Here is a 21414-nt window from a genome sequence, read left to right as displayed (position 1 = left end):
CTCATTCCAGCCTTATTTCCTGCCTCATCTCTCCTATGGCAAACTTCAGACAAACCAACTGTCCCCTGCTCCCTGTCGCATACACCCGTGCTTTCCTGCCTTCCCGTGATTGTTCATGCTCTTCTCTTTTCCCGACCTCCCTTTCCCCTTGTCTCTACATAGCCATGATATCTTTCAGAGCCCAGTTCAAATGACTCCTCTTCCAGGAAGCCTTCTCTGATCCGCACAGCCTTAAGTAAGGCCTCTCTTTTCTGAACATATGTATTATATATATCTCCATCTATATCTCTTATGGCACATCTACTTGGTATAGCATGTGTCTTCTACTACAAAGAAGCTTCTTAAAATAAGGATTCAGCCATAATACGTTTTGATGAGGCTGATATATGACTAACACAATGTATGACACAGAGTAGGTGCTCAAGAAGTAGTTTATGAGTGAATAAATGAGCAGAAGGGGGCTCCCAAATCACTCCAGGTGTAGGGGCCAATCTAAGAGCACTGGGAACGGACTCCATCCTCCAGGAGGACTAAGGATATGTGGAAGCTCTTGGCCTGGGTACAACAGATGGAACTTCACTCTGGTCCAGGGCCTCTCTCCCTCTGGGGCCTTCTCACTCCCCCTTCTTGTTTGTGTCTTCTCTTGATTTTTCTTATGATGTTTTCCCTTTTTCCTTGTATCCACAGAAACCCCACTAACTAATTATAGACACTAATAGATACACAAACAAACCAAATGTCCTCATCTGTAATGATGCTGCCCACCACACAGGAAGATCCATGCAGTCTCAGTTGTGTTTTCATGCATTTGTACAATAAACATTTACAGGGTGCCGGATTCTAAACAAGACACTTGAATTATGGAGGTGAATTAGGAGTGGATTCTGGCCTTGAGGACCTTACAGTCTATTAAGGGAGACAACCACATAACAGGCAAGAAGTGATAAGTGCCATGGAATAGGGACCCATGAAGTGCTGAGGGACTTTGCAAAGGGAAAGGTGACATCTAGCTCAAGGGGGTGGGGCTGAGAAGGTGACGAACGTGTACTGATTGAGAACCTGTTAGGTGCTAGGCACCGGGCTAAGTTGTTGGGGATATTTTAATGTTAGCTCATATAATTCCTCAAACAACCCTGTAGGAATGTTATTATCCCCATTTATTATCCCCACTTATTACTAGGTTGTTATGAGTAAGTCACAACCAGGAGTTGAGTTTTTTCCTCCATACCTGACTGTCTCACTCAGGGGAGATTATATAGAGGAAGGTGGCATTGGGACTGGGCCTGAAGGATAGGCAAGATTTGGACCCTTGGAGACTGGAGTTTGGGGGTGTCAAAGAGCAGTACAAGCAAAAGGTATAGCATTGAGTAGATTCAGGGCCAGCAGGGGATAGGAGCCAATCATTTTGGTTGAAGTGTTGGGAGCACATGAAAGACTTAACAGGACAAATTGGGAAAACAATGATGGGCTCTGATCCCACAACACCCTCCTGCCTTGTGGCCACTAGAATGAAGGGTGAGAGCCACACGGCGTGGGTGTGGAGCCCCATGCCTCCCACAGGGATCAGATGCAGGGACTTGGCCTCCTCTTCATGGTGCTCTAGCCGCATACCCTTTCACAGAGCCACTGGGTGAGTTTTCTCTTTTGACCATGGAGTACTTCTTCCTGATGTTTGGTTCAAGGAAATGGAAGAAGAGAGAAGGAGAGCAACTATCATTTACTGAATGCCTAGTTTAGACCAGCACTTCACATTTTATCTTTGCAACAACTCTGGGGAACAGAGTTTTTATCTTCACAGTTACTTATGAAACTGGGGTTCAGAGAGCCCAGGCAATGCAACATATAAGTAGCAGAGCTGAGATTAGTACCTAGTTCTGGCTGCATTACAAAGTCCTTTCCACTATAGCTTCAGGTTAATATTATATACTGAATTTGCCTTTGATGAGCAAATTCCACACTCAACAAGCAGAGAAGATGGACACCTAGCGCATGATAGGAGTCTAGCAGGAACCAGCCAGGTGTGAAGAATTCACCAGCAATGACACCCAGGGTGCATCTGATGGTTAGCGGTGATACTCTTTTGTTATGATTGTTCCATCTCAGTGCTCCTCTCCTAGGTTTGCATGGCAGGTCTTTATCCTCCCCATTTCCTTCTCTTGGGCTCTGCTCCCAACTCTCTTCTCATCTCTTCTATCATCTACACTGCCTTGCTCGTATTTCATGCTGGCTGTTACCAAAATGTGTCTCCCTGATTCTATCCTCCTTTTCACTGTCCTCTTTGTCTTTTCACTCCCTGCACATCTGTCTGGATCATCCCTTCTTCCCCTAAGAGTTTCTTCAGCCTCCTAGAAATCTGATTTTGGAAGATGGCGATATGGAAGAATACTATGCTATCCATCAAATCGCAGCTCGGACCTTCAAATTCTGCGTCACACTGTATCTCCACCCATAACCCGAAGCCTAGGTGCCCGCATTAGTAAAGGCATTCTAAGCCCCACAACCTTCTATTCTCCCTGCTTCTTCCCTCCAGAAAAGAGCTTCTTGATTTAGGGGTTTGGAAACAGGATCAGAAAGGGAGGCAGTTTCTAGGAAGACAGGAGGCGTTCCCACTATAGCTATGAACTAATCCGATTATTTTAGGTTTGGAGGTACGGGAATACCTGAACCAGTCACTGGGGGGTAGAGATAGAAATAGAAAGTGGTAGTACCAGCTCCTTCTCTGTCCCAGTAACTGCCCATCATGCTCAAGTGCTACGTTTTGAGAAAGCCCTGCGCACAGAGGGGTTGTGAGCATGGCCAGCTCCCGGGCCTGAGGCTGGGCTGGTCTCTAAGCCCACACTCATCTTAGACAGCTGAGCTAGGTACGTGTCCAAGCCTAGCACCCTGGAGACAGAACTAAGAAGGCAGCATTATCTGGTAGAAAGTGGGCTCGACTGGGAAGCAAGAGACTTAGGTGCCAGCCTCAACTCTGCCTCTGACTAAAAGTGACCTTGGGTAGGTGTCTAAAGCTCTTCAGCCATTATATCTTTAATTGTGGAAAAAGGGCATTGGATTAGCTCCACACTTCTCAAAGTAGTGTGCCAGGAGGTGTTCAGAGCCACAGGATTAAATTTAATGTATTTTCCTGAGCTATCAATTTTACTCAAGGGTTTTGAGGGAAAATCTTATTTTAATATTAAACAAACGATGTCTGATGGAGTAGAATGAAAAATTTACATAATTTAAAAGACAAAACAGATTTCAAGGATGTCCAGTGTGTGGGAGCTTATGGCCCATCCCTGTGTCTTCTGGGGTAAAATTCCCTCTGCCCTTCACAACCTGTTTCTGGGTCAGGTTGGGAGGCTCTGTGCTTGAGGGTTTTCAAGGTCATTTCCTGTTTTAAATGTCCACATCCAGCCTGTGTCCCTCCCAATACAGATTCGTCTCATCCCTCCCACTGGCCTTGGTGGAGACAGGAGACTGCTACTCAGCCCCCTCTCACCAACCATATTATCTCTGTTTTGGATACCAACTCCAACTTGAATAGCAGCCTTGGAGGCCTCCAGGAGGAGATCAGCTGCACTGGGGACTGAAAAGGAGCATTTCTGGGCTCTCAAGTGTTCTTAATGAGAGAGGGGGGAAGAGAGGAGAAAGGAGACGGGTGTCAAGGAAGGCCTGGAAGAAAAGCACTGCGGGATTATGTAAGCCCTCAAGGTTGGGAGAAGAATGGAGTCGGGTTTGGGGTTCTTTTTAAACTTGATGGCTTTGTTCATTAATCTCCCTTCTGTCCTGCCCCAAAGAAAACAAACAAATAGAAACAGAGCCAGATGCACACAAATCTTGAGGTGGGGAAGAAAAGGGCCGTGTGTGTGTCGGGGGGCCTGCCTTGCCAGCTGAGTCACTGCTGCCTCTGCCTCTCACCCTCCAGTCTCCTTCCCCTTCCCTCCCATCCTCTAGCCTCGGCCTGACACAAGGCCCTGGCCCAAGGAAGAATAGGCTTTTCTTCCCTTGTGTCAACGTTTGGAAAGTTCTCATAGACTGATCAAAAGAAAGGATAAAAGCCTTCAAAGCGTTTCCTGGGAGCCTGTGACCTCCATCTGGCCCTTCTGACCCCCCTGTGTGTTTTCCGGTCAAGAGAGGGAAGAACACAGAGATGGGGCCATGTCAGATGTTCGCCTCTGTCCAGACACCACCCGTCCTGTCAGTGTGGGCTGATTGGGACCACTGCCCCTTCTTCCGCCCCAATCCCCAGGCAGTGCCTCTGTGCCCTGTGAGAAGGGAACAGTGTTCCTGCAGAGAACTGCCCAGAGTGGGGTACCTCAGGGACCCCCCTTTCCCCAGCTGGAGAGGGAGGATGACTTCCTGGCACACACAGCCCATGGGGACTGCCTCTTTGATGCACCTGCCTCCTCACCCTCCAGCCCCCCCACCCCCCCAGCACGCTCCCTCTCTGAGTCACCACAGCGGCCACAGCGCCTGCGCCTACCCATTGTGTAGGGCTGCAGGGCTGCACATCCTGGTCCTGTCTGAGAAGCTTGGCACTGTGCAGAGTTCAGCTGAGGACAAAGGATGCACCACTGCCTCCTCAGCCCCAGCTCCAGCCATCCCAAGAGCCTGCAGGCCTGGCCCCATCTGGGTCCTCACCCCAGAGGAACATCTCAGAGACATTAACCCATCCCTCCTCACCTTGACCGAAGAGCCAGAAAAATCAGTCCAGGTGCTAAGACATGGCTGGAAGCAATGGCATTAGTACAAATAACTTCTGTTGTCATTGTTATTCTACTGTTATCAGTAAGACCTGCGACACTGAAAGGGTTCCCAAGCATACTGGGGGAGATTTCAAAAGGGCTGGGCTGGCGATGATCAAGGGGTCTGTTGAAGACCTCTTATTCGTGTGTCAGCCTGCTCTATTTAATCAGTCACCACCTGGCCTAGGCTCCTGGCTTCTCCATAGGGGAGAACCCAACTGATCCCCAAAGATACTGGTTGAGAGGATCACCCTAGTTGAGAGGTTAGAAGTATTCTTCCAGACAGAGCCCCCTAGGGAGAGTTCACCCCCATGCCCAGCTGGACTTAGTGGAGAGGGTGCTGGCAAGACTACAGATAGCTGGAGGGGAGCGGAGGAGATGAGAGGGACTCCTGCAAACTTCAAGCCTCACCGATCCTCAGCCTGGGGCTGAAGATTACCTCCCCGCCACCAGGGGGCAGGGCTCCCCAGCCCCATGGGACTGCCCTTGCCCTGGCGGCTTGCCTTCTCCTGTCCTCTCCTGCCCACCAACCCCAGCCCACCCCCTTTTACTGTTAGGTTGAACCATATGAAATCACCAGTTTTAAAGAACGGGTCCCATGTCAGCAATATCAAGTGGTCCAATTTACCAATATTTAATAACAGTAAAAATAACAGCATCAGCCTCCTTCAGACTCCCAGGCTCTGCATTGATATGAAGCACATTAGACGCAATTCCGCTTGATCTGCACAGCCAGCTGGTGGCAGTTAGAGCCGCAAGAATCTCTCTCCAAGGTCACAGCTAACCTTCCAATCATCAAAGCCAAGGGCGTTTTCTCAGTCCTCGACCCCAGCAGTCTCTCTGCGTCATGTGAGACTGATGGCCAGCCTGTCTGTTCTGGACACTCTGTCCTTCGGTTCTTATTGAGGTGTGGTGGGGATCCACTGATTTTGGAGACCTTGATTAGCTCATTAGTGGCCCTGCCACTTCTAGGCTTTGGGATTTGGAGCAAATCACTTAAACTCTTTGAGTTTCCTTTTCCTTTACCTGCAAAAAAAAAGGGGCCTAATGATATCTACCTCACCAGAGTGTTGGGAGAATTAGATAAGTGCACAGACGTACCAAGAGCACTGGGTGGGGTCAGCACTAACAGGGTGCAGAGTCTCATCTTCACTCTCTGACATGGTCCTCCAGGCTCTCTCCTCCCGGTCTCTTTAGGTTTGGTCTATCTCTCTTGCTGTGGTCTCTCGCGGGCCCTGAATTGTTGGTGTTTCTCAGGGATCCCTCTTGGCATCTCTAACCACTCTGCTCTCCCTTCCTCGGCTGTTTCAACCACTCCCACAGATTTCCCTCACCTCTGCCCTGTACAACCAACACTTACAGGCTCCCTCTAACTGGAGAGTCTAGTTTTAACGTGTTCAGACTGATATCCTCTCTACTCAGAAGGGAGTCTCTCCTGTGCTTCCTCTCTTGTTCCCAGCATCACCGTCCATTCAGTGCCCAGGCTGGAAACCTTAGAGTCGCCCTCGGTTTCTCTCTTGCCGCTCATCCAGCGGGTCACTGGGTCTTATCAATTCTGCCTTTGTGGGCTTCTCTCCAACTCCTTTGAGGCTGCCCTAGTTCTCTTTCACCTGAAGTGCTGCAATGATCTCCTGTCTTCCCACCCCCAGCCTCGCCTCCCTCACCTCCACCCCCTCAGCTGCCACAGTGCCTTTCAACAACACAATTACATCCCATCGCTCTGGCTTTCAATCCTTCAAGGAGTTCCACAGCTTCTGTAGTAAAACCCAAACTTCTAGACATGGCATTCAGAACCCTTCACCATCTGATGCCACCTTGATTTCCAAAGCCTCTCCTTTTGGTACTTTTCCCTATGGACCCCATCTTCTAGCCATATAGAATTGCCACTGGCTCTTCAAACGCAGTCTGCACCCCACTTGCACGGCCCCATGCTTTTACCAAGCAGGTCTCTCTGCCTAAAATGCCCTCATTACTCTCTCTACGTTCCCGGGACGCTTTGCCACATCATCGATATAGCACGCCTCTGTCCTTGAGAGATGGTGAGCTCCTTGAAGGCAGAGACTACACCTTAGTTCTCTTGTCAAGCTGGTGCCTTTGAATTTAACCTAATTGATTAGTATAGAGGAAAGACTTAGACATGAAATCCCTGGTCTGATTCCAGGCTAGAGATGCCAACCAACTGCGTCTGGGCCGTCATTTACCCCACCTCCTGCCCTTAACAGATATCACTGATTCATCACAGTACTTTTTTCCTCACTGAACCTCAGAATCTTTCCCAGCATGGTGATACAGAGAGCCGTTTTCCATCCAATGCAGTTAGCCTCACAAATGAAACCTATTTGTTATCCTGGCAGGTCTGGGTCACAGCCAAAGTTCCCTATCTATCCTTTCCCACTATTTGCCATCCAGATCTGTGCCATCTACTTGCTATGGGAACTTCAGTCAATCTCTTCATCTCTCTAGGGCTCAGTTTCCTCACCTAAGGAGGCAATAAAACCTTCCATTGTTTGGTTGGGATTACAGGAGATAAAAGTATGTGAAATCTGTAAGGCCTGTATGCAAATATAAGATATTATTATTAGCCTACTTTGCAGATGAAAGAAAAATACCTAGCAAATTAGAGAAACCAAGGCTCCGAGAGGTAAAGTAACTTGCTGATGTTTATTTAACGGCAAAGCCGGACCCTCTGTCTCCAAGTCCCGTGGACCTTCACTCATGCTGCCTCTCCACACCCACGTGGGCTTGGTGACGCTCCAGCTACCTCCTGCCTTATTTGTCCTTTCTCCAGGGTAACAGTGATTCATGCGGTAGGACTTACTACAGCCCTGGAATTGGAGGATGCTTCCAGCCCACCTCCTTCATCCCACCTCCCTATCATTCCATCATAATTCCCAAGGTGAAGCTCCCTCCAAAACCCATTCAACCTGCCGAGAGGTAGGAAAGGTGTTTCGTGAGGGATGACACACAGAACTCAGTTCCTACATCATGCTCGTTGGCCCCTTGCCCTCCTGCTTCCCCTTGGGGGCTCCAGCCAGCTGGCAGGCTGCTCAAAGCCCGGGATGAGGGGTAAAACACGGAGAGGTTTGGGATTGTAACTCTGAAAAGAGAGGGCATGGGAGTTCGGTTAAGTTCCTTCTTCCCCTGAAATTGTTTCCCTCTCATAGGGGGCAAATGAAAGAACCAGGCTCTACTAAAATCTGTAAGGACTGCAAAGTGTGGCCAGGGGGAAGTCAGGCTTGGGGCTGGAGAGAAACAAGAACTGAGCGTTCTCCTGGTGTGCAGCCTGCAGATGTGCAGGAAGTTGTCGAGAAAGGCGTGCTGACCCTTGTTATTGGCCAGGGGATGAGTGAGGGCTCGAAGGTACCCTCATCAGCTGTGGAGTACCTCAGGAAACAAGGCATTGATGTGCGGGTCCTCCAGACAGAGCAGGCACTGAAGGAGCATAATGCTTTGGTTACCCAAGGCATCAGGGTGGGAGGGGTCTTCCATTCCACCTGCTGATGGAGCCTTAAGAGAATAACTCACTAAGAAATGATAAAAAAAAATTAATTTTTTAAAGAGCCCAGGATGGCCAGGCCCCAGAAGATAAGGTTTTTGGGGTGGAGGCCAGGGAGCCACTGAGCTGTCACCAGATCTGCCACCAGAATCTGAGAAACCAGAGAGAGGCCAACCTGATGGGACCGGTTCCTTAGGGTCCTGGAACCAGTGGGGCTCCCCACCTGAGAGAAGAGAGGGAGGCTGACCTACCTCCCGGCTGAAGCCCCCTTCTCTATACCTTTTCTCGCCTGTGATCTTAGAAGCTGTGTGGCTGTGATAAGGGAGGCCTTGGACCTAGTCGGTGGAGGGTCCAAGAGGCAGTGTAGGTGGCGGGGAGGCAGGAGAGTTACCCCCTCCTGTCGATGATTCTCCTGTCAATCAGGAGAATCATTTCTGAACTGCTTCCTAGCCTGTGTTTTGTTCATCTTTGTGACCTCCTCAGTGCCTAGTATAGAACTTTGTTTAAGTATTTCTTGGCTTAAAAGAGCCCATAGGATTGATATTGTACATTTCTTTTCCCTCCCTCAGTCTCCCTTTTTGGTATGTGACCTGCTTCATCCTTGGGAAGTCCTTCCTCCGAGCTTCCCATTAAAGCGTCAACCTTCAGACAGCTGCGCGCACTGACTCGGTCTCTCCATCTGCCTTTACTCCAGGCTGCAGAGCTGCCTTCTCTCTAGTTTCCCTCAGTTCTCACTCCACACTGCCCTCAGCCCACTGCCATCAACACTCTCGTGTCTCTCTCTCATGAGGGGCCAGGTGGGGGAGGGCCCACCGTGGGTACTCAGTGCTTAGCACGGAGCCTCAATGCCAGAAACCCAGAGCCTTCTGCAGGAGGCAGATCCATCTTTCATCATGGGAAAGGAGAGAGGCAGAAAACTCCAGACCTGGACCCCAAACTGGTCCAGAGTCGGGCAACTGTGGCTAGAGCTTCTCCCTGGACCGACCAGGTCCTCCTGGGAAGCCCAGTGCTCCCTGGAGCCCACGTGACCAAAGACAAGAGGACTGAGCTTGGGAGAAAGAAAAGTAGGAAAAGAAAGATGGAGGCGAAGTGGAGGGATCCCACTTGCAAGCCCCTAGAATGACAGGTGGGACAGAGTATGTAATAAGCTGGCCTCTCCGGCATCAGCATTCTCGGTCCTCCACCCACCCCTCACACACAGCCTCTGCCCGCCAGCTAACTAAGCTTCTCCCAGTGCTTGAACAGGCCATGCCTTCTCTTACCAACAGTTCTTGGCAAACAGTGGGGCCTCTTCCGTGAAGCACTCTTCCCCTCCCCACTCCACCTGGTCGATCTCTACCCTTCCTTCAAGCCTCGCCTTAGATATCACTTTCTCTGAGAAGCCCTTCCAGACGCCCACAGCCCCAGTGTGAGCTGCTGCCCCTCTGTGTCCCCACGTGCTGCGGACTTCCCCACCTCAGCCCTTGTGCTGGGTTTCCGCGTACCACGTCATCCTATCCTCCCTGAGAGGTGGGTAATGCCATTGCCTTCATGTGAATGTGTGGAAACCAGACTCAGAAAGGCTGGCTGACTTGTCCAGAAGGACCACTAGTAAGGAAGAGGTGACTGCAAGTCGAACCCAGGCCCACTTAAACCGCACTTTTCATCTGGCCACCATATCATCATGGCATGTCGGCGCTGGGAGGCCCGCATGGTCATCCTGTTCAATCCCTTCATTTCACTGAAGAGGAAGCCAAGGTTTAGAAAAGTTGAGTAACTTTTCCACAATCACACAGCCGGCTTATAGCACCACAATCAGAGCAATAACCCTGACTTTCTTCTTCATCCCAAAGCTCTCTCTTCCTACCAGATCTTTTCTTAACCCTGGGGTCCTGAAGGGCCAACCTGGGAGCATTATCCGCTGAGCTCTTCCCCTCCAACCAAAGCCCCAGCCTAGGGGTGTCCAGTGTGCGCCTCCCATCAGCAGGCCTCAGGAATCTCCTTGCCCCACAGCAGCTGGCCCAGAAATATGACAACAAGAAGAGCTAGAAGAAACAGCAGATAGCGGGCCCGTTGGGAAGGGGCAGATTCAATGATGTTCTCTGCTAGGGGCTGTGGAAATGATCAAGGGAGTTTTCTGAGACAGCTGGAAGTCCATGGCCCACAGGGGCCCTGAGCCCCTTTGGAAATGTCTCCTAGGCCACCCAACCTCTGTTCAATAGGCGGCTAAGCTGGGCCTCTCTTTCTCATCGGGGGAGTGAGTCTTCCACCTCTTTCCATCCTTCCCCTTTGCCTGCGAATCCCTTCTACCCAGGAAATGCTTCCTGCTAAGTCAAAACTTACTTGCTGCTGCCTAAGGAATTTGTTCTTATTTTTACCCTTGGTGGAGATGGAGACCCATAGGCACCCTGTGCTTCTGATGCATATTCAGGGAATTGAGCCACCTTCCCCGACAGGGGTCCTCGCCACTCCCTTTCCTTCTCAGGTTCCACATTTGAAGAGCAACCTCTGACCCTCACATAGAGAAGCCTGGCGTGGGGGGGGGGGGGCGGGTCTACTGTCACCCTGGGAGGGAATCTCTCTGCCCTTCCCCAACTTTCCACTTATTCCTTATCCACATTTCTCCTTTGACTAGAAGGATGGGGGCAGGGGTGGCCCAACGACACTGACTAGATGCAGAACTAGATTCAGAGGTGGCTGTCTCACTGTCCCCCCCACCCCCCCCCCCACCCCGAGCCTGAGTGCAGCTGGAGGGGCTGAAATTGTCCTTTGGCCAGGCCTCCTTCTCCAACAGGGGACATTTGGAAGGGCACTTGGAGTCAGAAGAATACACCAGAGAATAAGGGCTGGGAGAGGAGTGGTCCTGCGTGGAGGAAGACAGATGGATGACGCAGCTTCAGCAGAATCTGGCAGCCAGCGGGGGAGCGTGCTAGGTGAGCAGTGGGGTTAAGGCATAGAAGGGTCCTGCAGGGGTCTTTGCAATTCTGATGTAAGGGAAACATCATGGAGATCGGCATTCGATAACATTTGCAGATGAGCAAACCAACATCAGCTGAGTTCTCCATCTAATGGGGTTTCTGCAACTGTGACCCCATCAACCACCCCAGGTCCCAGCACACCATCGCGCAAGCAGCCCTCAAATCCTCGGGGTCCTGGTCCTGGTAAGCCCTCCATCTCTTCCCTTTTTTTTTTTTTTTTATCTTTTATTATTAGCTCTTCCCTTTTTAGGGTACCTGCTCCAGGCTTCCAGAAGATGCCCCAGACCGGAATAGTGGGAGAGGCGTAGACATGCCCTGTAGATCCTTATACAGACATAGGATATTAACAGGGAAGGTCAGAGCCAGGTGTTGTGAAGGACTTATAATCAACAGAGATCTCACACTCCAAACCCTGGCCAAGAAGGCCATGGGGCTCCTCTCTCCAGTGATCCATCAGCAGTGGGAATGGGGCCCATGGGAATGTAGGAAAGGAAAGGAGGTAGGCTCACCCTGCCTAGAGGCAGTCAAGGGTCAAGGTGAACTTTTGAGTTTCTTTCTGGATGCAGAGTCCTGTTTAAGGTCCCTGTACCCATTGTTCTCCCCCACTCCAACCCCACCATGCCCCCACTCTTCCCAAAGAAGGTGGGCAAAAGATAATTCTGTGAAAATTCCACATGGGTTGGGTCATCTGAGTGAAGCCAAGAGGCATAGTGACCCCTCCCCCGCAAAATACAACCCAGAAAAACACCCAGCAGCAAGAGACTTCCATTCGAGAATGGAGCCCAGTCTTGCCACCTGGATATGTCATGTCACCTGTCAGAGCCCTACTATAAAACGGAGAAATGATAACGAGGCCATCTAGCTCACAGGGTGGTGAGAGGCCGTGACCCTGAGTGCACTGGGCAGATACAAGGGCTAGTGGCCCTGGGCTGGTGGCCCTGGGCCGGTGCTGGGGCAGGCTGGGGTTGGTCATTCCCGCATGACTCCATTCAGTGTGTTTGGCTCCGCTCTGGGGCGGGGGTCCTGGCTCACCAAACCTCTCTGTGGTCTGTGGGATGGGGGGGAGGGGCGGGCGTGCTCACGGTTCAGCAGAGACCCTGTCCGTGGTTAACGTATAAGCAAGTGCGGTCTGGAGCAGCGGGACATTCCCCGCCCCAGGGCCACATTCTTGAGGTCACAACAAGTGCAAACTTGTCATAACCTGTGTTGGAGCAGCAGGGGGCAGCGAGGGCACGGGGTGGGGGGTGGTCGGGGGCTGGGGCGCTGGTGCTGAGCCGCTGGAGGCTGGAGGCTGGCGGAAGGGGTGCAAAGGGGATGGAGGGCGGGTGTGCTGGTGCATATGCGAGTGGCCGGTGCGGGTCTGTGTACCTGAGTTGGCCTGCTGGGTCTGGGCACATCCGCTCCGGCGTGCGTCCGGGAGCCGTGTGTGGGGCCGCATGCATGAGCGTGTGCCTGTGTGTCTCTGCATATATGAGCCTCGTGGTGGGAGGAGGAGGAGAGGCGGGAAGGCACGGGCCGCGGCGGCCGGGCATGTGGAACCGAGGAGTGGGCAGGCTGAGTGCCCCTTCCCCTTGGCCGGCCTCACGGAACCTGCATTCCAAGTCCATCCACAGACTGCCCCACCCCCGCCCCCTGTAAGTCGGGGCCTCTCCCGGCCTTGGGCCCATCTCCCCAGCCTGCCCGGGGAGGAGGGGGGGAGGGGTCGCCTCCTGCCCATCCCCCCTGGCTCTGGCCCCACTCCCCCAAGCTCGCTGGGCCCTCCGGACACTGGGGCGGGTGGGGGTGGGAGCGGGGGGAGGCTCTGAAAGCAGGTGACTGTTTGGGGGAACTCGGGGACAGAGCCCCCATTGTGCCCTACCCGGAGGCGCCTCAATGGAGCTCTGGGGCACAAAGGGGCTTTGACAATGGGCAGGACATTAGTATTCAGAGCCAGCCCCTCGGCCCTCTCCCTGTCCCACAGCCCAGGGGCGGGGGCTGGGGGGATGCTGGCCTCGCGGGTGGAGGCAGGGGGTGGGGCAGGGCTGAGACTTAAGAGATCTCAGCCCCCGGGGGCTCCCCTGGGGACACTGCCCAGGAGACAGGGAAGGGAGACTAGACCAGGGCCCCCAAACCTGCCACGAGCCAAAAAGGGCTTTCCAAATGGAAAAAACCAGGGAGACTGGGAGGGATGGGGGAGGAGGGGCTGTGGGAGGCCAGGCCCCTTCCTCCCAACCGGACTCTGGAAAGAAGCACGTGGGCAGCCTGACCCCACCCACTTTGGGCCTCAGTTTTCCCATCTATTCTAGGGAACTGTGTGGGTGGCAGAGGAAAAAACTGAGCAATAGACAGCAAGGTCTCAAACCTAAGCCCGCCCCGGCTCCTCAGGCTCGGGGGCTGCTGGTGGGATCTGACCCTCCAGAACGCTTCTGCTCAGGGTGTGTGCTTGGGGTTTGGGGTATTTAGGCTTCTGACGAGGTGGTACCTGCAGCCCAGATCAGGGGGGTTTGGCTGACAGGCCAAAGAGTCAGGGCTGGCTCCTCCCACCCTCGCCCCTGGTGTGTTCGTCTGTCTCCCCATCTGCCTCATCCCCACCCCCACTGGCACCCTTCCCAAGGTGCACGCACTGCCCGTGGCGCCACAGCACAAAGGGCAGGGTCAGGAGCCACCGGGAAAGGGACCCGGAGCCTGGAGTGCTGGGAGACTGAGAGGAGGGAATGATCCAGGAAGGGGCTGCAGGCAGTGAGCAGGAAAGAGACACCCCAGGAGAAGCAGTGTTGCCCGATCCCAGACTTCCTCTGCCCTGGGCCAGGAACCCTTAGGAGAGAGGGCTGGGGCCGCTTTACAGAACTGCTCCCCACAAGGCAAGATGGAAAAACCTTCTGGGCTTAGGAATACCTTCTCCTGGCTTGCTTTCTCCTTTTTCAGTTGCTGTTGAGGTCAGGAAGTCCCTCCCTGCTACCCGCCCTCAACTCAAGGCTTCCTGCTCTACTGCTATTGGCCCTGGATGGTACACTTGGGATTGCTGGGGGAAAGGTAAGTTCTGCTCCCCTCCTCTCAGGACCTTGGGGTTTTTTTTCCCCCACTGAAAAAGTCTGGTGGGGAAAGTGTAGGGCTAAGAGAATTCCTGGGTTCAGGGCCCAACAACCCTGTTAACTTTTCCTGGGACCTCACACAAGTCACTTTTCCTCTCTGGTTCAAGAAGCCCGCAACTGCAATTTGGGAAAGGTCACTTCTGCATCGCCCTGCCTCCTGGGCCCGTGGGCAGTGGATTCAGGGGCAAGGCTCTGGTATTTAATAAGAGCTCATATTATTTAGCACTATGCTAGGCCCTTTTCTAGCGTTACATCATCTAATTCTCAACAATTCTAAAAAGTAGGCACTTTTTTAAAAGCTCCATCTTATAGAGACGAGACAACTGAAGCACAGAGATGTTAATAATCTGCCCAAAGTCACACAGCTAGTGAGTGGTAGAACTGATATTCAAGCTCCAGTAGGTAGTCTGTCCCCAGGACCCACGTGATTAACCACTACCCCATACTGCCTCCCTAGTGAAAACATTCAAAAGACCGTGGGCAGCTAAGGAAGATCAACCAGGATGTTCAAATCACCTGGGGCTTTTCCAAACTGTTTTCTGACGTTCCTCTGGACTAGTAATTCTCAAAGTGTGGTCCAGGGACCCTGGGGGGTCCTGAGACCCTTTCAGAGGCTCTATGAGGTCAAGCCTATCTTCATAATAATACTAATATGTTATTTGCTTCTTTTCACTTTCATTCTCTCATGAGTGTTCAATGGAGTTTTCCAGAAGCTACATTGCAATATGATATTGTAACATATTGAATGCAGAAGCAGATATGAAACGCCAACTGTCTTCTATTAAGCCAGATATTGAAAAGATTTGTGAAAATGTGATGAGACAATGCCACTTACTAAACTTTTGTTTGTCTGTTTTTAAATAAAGCTATTTTTTCATTAAAGATATGTCATCTAGGGCTTCCCTGGTGGCGCAGTGGTTGAGAGTCCGCCTGCCGATGCAGGGGACACGGGTTCGTGCCCCGGTCCGGGAAGACCCCGCATGCCGCGGAGCGGCTGGGCCCGAGAGCCATGGCCGCTGAGCCTGCGCGTCCAGAGCCTGTGCTCCACAACAGGAGAGGCCACAACAGTGAGAGGCCCGCGTACCACAAAAAAAAAAAACGTCATCTAAATTGACATGCAAAACGGGTTTGTTGCTGTTATTTTTAAATGAATGAATGCATATTTTAAGTTTCCTCCCATTTCTAACCTATCAATGTAGTCCACATGAACAAAAGCGCTTTGCAGTCTTCAATAATTTTTAAGATGTGAAGGGGTCCTGAGACCAAAAAGTTTGAGAACCACTGCCCTAGACTCAGACATCCTCGCCCTTTCCTCTTGCCATTGCCCATGTCTTTTTTACAGAGGGTCAACCAGGGAGATTTAGATGTGGGGAGAAGGTATGTGCCCGGGTCTTGTGGTTGGGAAAAGGATGGGGGTGGAGCTGAGGATATATCGCTAAAAGGTCAGGCCTAACCCGACTTGAGAGCTATGCCCACATGTCTCCCAGCTTGCAGGCTCCCACCCAGAGGTATGCTGCAGACAACGGGGCTGTCCCAGACTGGACTCTGGCCTCTGCCCCTTTCCCACTCCAGACGCCCACTGACAAGCCCAGCATCAGGCAGGAGCAGACCTCCCTGGCGAGGAGAGAAAGGTTCTGTGGATACCCACGTGGATTTTTGTGTTTGGGCCAGCAACGCTTAATCTGCTGCTTATAATCTTAGGGTAAAACTGTCTCCACAGGATGGGGAGTTTAGTAGGAGAGGAGTTTCTCTGGAGGTTCCCTAGAGAGTTGGATAATAGAGTCTTACATATACCCTAGTCTAGGACACTCCTAAACCTCTGAAGTCAGGGTCCTCCCCCAGAATTAGCAACCAGAAAGGTTTCCTACCTAGAGTCAAGCTGGTCAGTAGACAGTCTGTGCCCTGGGGGCAGAGGGGTCCAGGGAGGGAAGAGATGCCTTTGCTTCAGGGAGTCGACAATCTGACAGGGGTGTAGGCCCCACCCTAGAGGAGCTCCTGTTATGGTAGGAGACAGGATGTCCCCTCCAACATTACCACTGTCCAGGTCATCCTGGGCAAATTCATAGACACGAAGGACAAGGAACAGGCAGGATGCTGAGGAGAAGGGGTACAAGATGACAGAGCAGATAGGGAAACAGAAGGATGGAGATTTGCAGGAGGGGCAGGACTTGGAGGGGTAGGCCTGTGTGAGGGCCCAGGGTGGAAGGGGTGTGGCTCAGGGATTACCATGGGATATGCTCCCCCAGAACAAGGTCTGAATCGATGGGGGTCCCAAAAGATAGGGGAACTGGAGGGGATGGGAGAAAGGTTGATATAAAGTATCTTGAAGACTGTGATTGGGAGTTTTCATCTGAAAACCCACAGAGACGTCTGAGTAGCAAAGGGGCAAGATAAAACTGATGCTTCATGACGACAGTTCCAGGGATAATTCTGTGTGGAGTAAAGAGGGAATCAAGGAGAAAGAAAGGTGGAAGTTAGGAAGATCATTAAGGAGGCCACTTTGGACACCCCGGCTCACGGGATGAACAGGCTGATCAGGGGGCAGAGAAGAGATGGACTCACACACCTGAGCGGAGCTGTGGGGGAAATGCGGGCAGGGAGGAAAGAGGCAGGGCCATGGAGGGACAGGGGTGAGATGTCGGGGTAGAGAGAAGCTGGCGTCTTTGGCTGGAAGACGTAAGTCACCCAGACGGGGAAAGAGACTATTTTAGGGAAGCCCAGCAGCTCGGTTACATTTATCGAATCCAAGTTGGAGACAACACATCTGCTTGGTGAAAACTCATGGAAAGAAGGGCCGAGGGGCGTGGAGACCCAGGCGACGTCCAGCTTGTGGGAATGAAGACAGGAACCTCATCTTAAACGACTTGATAATTCTCCCACCTTCCCAAACTCTAGAAGGGCGGAGAGACAGAGACCTAGGACAGACCTCAGAAAAGCCACAGAGAAGGGCTGCAGCAAGGCCCAGGAGCCAGGCAAGATGAGGGAGTAGAAAGAGTCAGAGGTGGGAGAACCGTAGCAGCCAACAACTGCACTTTTTATTTTTAACATGTTGAGCACCACTCCAAGCCCTTTACAAATATCGAGTCTTTTAATACTCAACTATAATTAGCCCCATTGTAAGGCTGAGGAGACATTTGTAGCTACTAAGCAGTGAAAGCAGGATTTTAAACCCAGGAAGTCTGACTCCAAGGCTGTGCTCTTAACCACTACGCCTCTGCCTCTCAGACAACAGAAAGGAGCCCTGAGACAGCACTGTGGGGTCGCACTTTCCCTCCAGAAGAAGCCTCTTGACAACTGTTGCAATAATCCGTGCGCTTCTCTGAGCTTCACAGCTCCCCCTCACAAGCCTTAAGGATGGGCTTTTTTTTTTTTTTTTTTTTTTGCGGTACACGGGCCTCTCATTGTTGTGGCCTCTCCCGTTGCGGAGCACAGGCTCCGGACGCGCAGGCTCAGCGGCCATGGCTCATGGGCCCAGCCACTCCGCGGCATGTGGGATCTTCCCGGACCGGGGCACGAACCCGTGTCCCCTGCATCGGCAGGCGGACTCTCAACCACTGCGCCACCAGGGAAGCCCCCAATGATGGGCTTTTTTTGTTGGGGGTGGGTTTGTTTTAGTTTGGGTCCAGAAGGTGGTCTGCCTCTCTTTCCCAAACTCCATTTCGGATCTCTTTCCTTTTATGGACCTGCTTCCTGAAATCTAGCCTAAGTCCTTCAAGCTGCAGCCCCAATCCTTTCCCCAGGTCTTCTGCCATTGGAAGGGGAGCAGAATGGCCATATCCACTCCTTCTATGCTACACCTTTTTAGGGGTCTGAAGTGCTAATTCAGTCCTCTGAAGCCCATGCTTGTCCAGCCTCTTTCTCCAGGCCACCCCGTTCAGTTTTCGCTTCTCTCCTGCATTCCAGAGCCAGCCCCTCCCTTCTCCCCCACCTCAAATCCAGCTCCCAGCTGGCAGACACCCACGGGAGACTTTTTCCCAGAATCCCTTTCTCTGTGCCCTTTCAAGCTTCTGATGTGGGGAGGGGATGAAGAGGGGCCACTCAGATGCACCGTCTCCATGAAAATGGTGGCAACACGTATATTAAACTTGGATGAAGGGAGAAAAGCATTGAACGCAGCCTGTGGAAGAGACAGGGCGATGTGGTAAACTCAGAAAGCTCTGATTCCCAAGAGCCGCCCCTGCCAACCAGCCTTCACTGGGTGCTAAAACACTTGGATTCCAGATCTCCCATCTCTAATCTTTCTGCAGTTTCATCTTAGCAGTGTGCCTTGGACTGTCCCTTCTCTCTGCCCCTTCCAGGGCCTCACCACCATCCTGGACAGTCTGGCATTAACCCGGACAGTAGCACTGACCAGTCAGGCAAGAGAAGAATCTAGGCCGGGGAGGGGAGGGAGACTGGAGCTTTTCTCCTTCCGTCCTAAATAACCCTTGGCAGGAAAGTTGAGGGGCTCCACTGCCCAACATCTCTTTCCCTCCCCACTGATGCCAGGAGGTTCGGCCTAGCTTCCATCTTGTGTGCGGAAACCGAGCATTTTGCTAAAAGATGCAGGGGGTCTTTTCTCCTCTGTTGAAGTGAGTCTTTCTACATGACTCACCCCCCACCCCCCAGAGCCCTAAACCCCTTATTCCATCAATTCGGGCATGACCCCAGAGGACTTGATCTAAGCCCACCCAGATCCAAGTGTCCCAGCCTCTCTGGTCCCTAAGGAGGACCAGGGAAGGAAGCCCCTGGGTCTTCTGCCACGCCCTTCCCTTCTAGCCCAAGCCAACCAGGCTGGAGTTATAGACGAGCTCGTGCACAGAGGTGCAGGGGTGGGGAGGGGGCGCCGTTCAGTGGGGCACAGGGAGGAGGTGAGGGATGCCAGGAGTTGGACCACTAACCCTCCCACACACACGTATGTGTCCACAGACCGCATGTAGGGCAGATGTTGGGCAGACAGATTTTTTTCCCTCAGGGTAGGCGGCAGCAGTGGGATTCTGCATTGGAACCACAGAAGGATTGGGACCCTAACCCTGCCCCCGCCAGCCCTCTCCACTCAGTGGAGTCGTTGCCATTTGATATCCACTGAGACAAGTTGGCTGCTCAGCTCGGGGTGGGGGGCGGGGGGATGGCTCAGAAAACAGCAGCTTCTTTCAGGACCCAGGTTGGCAAGGGCTTTGGGAGGCTGGACTGGCCCAGATCACCCCCCAACACCCCCTCTCTCCCTCCCTCGCCACCACCACCAAAGGACTGGAGGGCGGGGAAGAGGAGTTGGCACTGCCTGGGCCATGCCTGTTGCCTCTGCAGACCAGCCCTGGCCCCTCTCCCTGGCATGATGCCTTCCCTCCCCCTCCTCCCTCGTTTCCTCCTCCCTGAAGAACTAGCTATAAGCCAGGACACTTGGCTGCTTCTACACTTGGTCCCCCGTACCCAGCCTATACCATGAGGAATTAACAAGCCCTGCACAGGATGGTACCCACCATCATGCCAGGAACGCGTAACAGAACAGAAATCCTTGGAGATTAGCAACAGCATTTCAAGATGAAACTGAATGGAATTCAGAGTAGCTTCTGGTCCCTTCTCAGACTGGTTTCCTGATACCCACTCCAGGCCCTCGTCACGCCTAAACAAGTGTCACTCCTCACAGAAGCGCACCAAGTCTCCCATCATCATCTCCCTCCCATCCAGAAATGCCTAAAGCAGTCCTGGTGGGGAAAAAAATTTCAAGCACCATGGCCAAGGCAGACGGGCCAGAAATCTTTAGCCAGAATACGTATCGATAAGCAACAGAATCAGGCTTTCAGCCTAGGCCCCCTTTGGGGTCCAAATCTGGACTGGCTTCTTCCGCACCCCCACTTCTCCATCTGCCTCACTGTGCCTGGGGCCCTTCATTAACAAGCATGAGATCTCAAGATACAAGAGGTCCTACGCGCACGCGTCCCCAGTTTTGTCCTTCCATGCATCCTGGGGCTCAACGCTTCTCCCTCAAATCAGGAAGTTCCAACCGGTCTCTTTCCTAACGCAGGTGCCCTTGGTTAGTTCCTGATGGGGAGAAGGGATGGGATGGGAAAGGGGTGTCTCACCTGGAGGGTGGTTGTTATGGAACCCAATCTGCCCTTCTTACTCTAGCAGAGGTGACCCTGCTGCTCTCCTCCAGGTGATCTCGGTGTGAAACAGCTGTGGCGAGGGGAGGAGGGTTGTAATGGGGAGAGGTGTCTTGAAGCGGGAGGCAAGTTGGAATGAAGGGAAGAAACTGGGCGGGCAGGGGTCCCCGTCACACCAGGCTACTACATCTCCCTAACCTGAGCTGTAGGTGTTTTCTTCCCCTGTGTGAACTAGTGATCAATGGGTGTCGCTATGTGAATGTCACATCATGGGGAGGGGGAAAAGGGGCTGGGCATGGGAGTGGGAGTAACCTGATGATCCCAGGAAGAGGGGGCACTGTCTGCAGTGCCTGTGAGGGTGCATGGTTATATGTGGTGGTCACTGTATTTAGTTGGAGGGCTGTGATGCAACTGCAGGTCTGCCCAATAGGAAGGAGCATTAGGAAAGCCCCTTTCTTAGCTGAAAGTGCTGAGGTGACCAGTTTGGGAAAGTTTCCTTCTTGGTGAGCCCTTCCTATAAGGCTCCGTTTGGGGCCGCTCCGGTGGGAGGCTGGGGAATAGGACGGTACCACTGAGGCAAGTCAGGGTAGGGACCTAGGGGCTGGGGGCCCCGGTATCTCTGGAGAGTGAGGTGGACAGGACCCCGGCTGCGGCGGCAGCACTCCTTCATCAGGGCCAGGGTCTTACCTTGGGTCCGGGGTGGAGTGGCCCCTCGGATGGGCAGCGGGACAGACGGACAGACGGGGCGGGCAGGCGTGAGGAACGGAGCTGTGCGACAGGCAGGGCCAGGACTCTTAAACTCGGAGCCGGGATCAGATAAGGGCTGGTCCTGGGGCCGGGGCCGGGGTCGGGCCGGCCGGGGGCAGAGCTGGGCCGGGCCGGGCCGCCCCCTCCCTCCGCAGCGCAGAGCCAAACTTTGCGTGAACTGAGGGACCTGGAGGGGCCGGGCGGGCGGGGGCGGGGGGCTCCGGACAGGCCAATGGGAATGTGGAGCGCCAGGCCCGAGCTGCCGGGATTGGAGGGGACTGGGCAGGGGGTGGGGCGTAGGGGCAACGAAGCAGAGCCCCAGACAGCTGGAGG

General features: G+C 53.0%; 1 protein-coding gene across 2 annotated transcripts in view; it reads right to left on the bottom strand.

Moving 5' to 3' along the window:
* Positions 1–21145, bottom strand: part of KCNJ10 (potassium inwardly rectifying channel subfamily J member 10) — a 28629-nt gene extending 7484 nt beyond the window's left edge. Inside the window, exon 1 of one of the 2 annotated variants that reach the window (XM_060142262.1) lies at positions 21022–21145. The gene's annotated coding sequence lies outside the window, so the exon portion shown is untranslated. Of the gene's footprint in view, positions 1–12548; positions 12591–21021 lie in introns of those variants that run through there. The other variant, XM_060142261.1, reaches the window with a different exon arrangement.
* Positions 21146–21414: the final 269 nt, after the last annotated feature.

This window comes from Lagenorhynchus albirostris, chromosome 2 (assembly GCF_949774975.1).
Source record: "Lagenorhynchus albirostris chromosome 2, mLagAlb1.1, whole genome shotgun sequence".
NCBI lineage: Eukaryota > Metazoa > Chordata > Mammalia > Artiodactyla > Delphinidae > Lagenorhynchus > Lagenorhynchus albirostris.
This window is presented reverse-complemented; position numbering and strand designations above follow the sequence as displayed.